Here is a 1,049-nt window from a genome sequence, read left to right as displayed (position 1 = left end):
CGGGTGTTTCTTCTAGAATATAGGCTATGGAAGTGCAGAAGAGCTTATCATCAGGGGCAGTTAGTGCCTGCCGGTATTTATGCTTTTAATGACATCCTCAGATTTTACTGGTCATTTCCAGCATTCACTTGATGGGTTCTTAAAAGAATTTGATCATTCGGTATCCTTGTACATGGTACTTAGGAACGGTCCAGCTGCAGTAAGCATCTTTTTATCTTTTTAAAAAAAATCATTTTATTAGAGGATCATACAACTCGTATCACCATACATACATAAATTGTGTCAAGCTCACCTGTACATATGTTGCCATCATCATTCTCAAAACACCTGCCCTCCACTCGAGCCCTTGGTATCTGCTCCTCATTTTGCATCTTTTTATCTTGTGGACAGCTGAATACCTATAGAAACTGCTTACACTTTCCATGCCAATAGTCAGTGAGGATGCCAATACAAGAGACACTTGCACTCACGCACGTGTGTGTAAACACTTTTGATGATGTGCTTTTTCCCCCCTGGGGTTCTGTTATACTTATTAACAAAGGCTAATTCTCTTTGGGCGAAAATACAAGGGTCCTGAAATGTGAGTTCGAGTGTGCTTTAGCGCTGATTTGTTTTCCTTGAGAATGCTTCTAAGTACAACCTATGGCTCTAAGTACAACCTGTCAAGAATGTGTTCTTGCATTGAGGGAGGACTGGAGTAGAGGCCCAATGCCTGTCTGCTACCTTAATACATAATAATTATATGTACACAGATCTAGATCCCTATGATTATATCTATCTATCTATCTATCTATCTATCTATCTATCTATCTATATATACATATTTACGTGCCTGTATTTATATCTCTATACATGCCCTTTGCCTCCTGGTTCTTTCCTCTATTTCCTTTTCCTTTCCTCCTGTCCCACTATCATGTTCAACCTTCATTTGCCTCTCAATAATTCCTCGTGGCTACATTAGACTTGATGAAACCTCACCAGGCATTCTACGCATTCTTTAGAGTTTAGATCACTTGTTATTCCCTTGTCCCTGGGTTTGTTGGCTCCCC

The sequence above is a fragment of the Echinops telfairi genome, unplaced genomic scaffold (assembly GCF_000313985.2).
Source record: "Echinops telfairi isolate 266 unplaced genomic scaffold, ASM31398v2 ScPeMD7_53;HRSCAF=182, whole genome shotgun sequence".
NCBI classification, from domain to species: domain Eukaryota; kingdom Metazoa; phylum Chordata; class Mammalia; order Afrosoricida; family Tenrecidae; genus Echinops; species Echinops telfairi.
Note: the sequence above shows the minus strand (reverse complement) of the source record.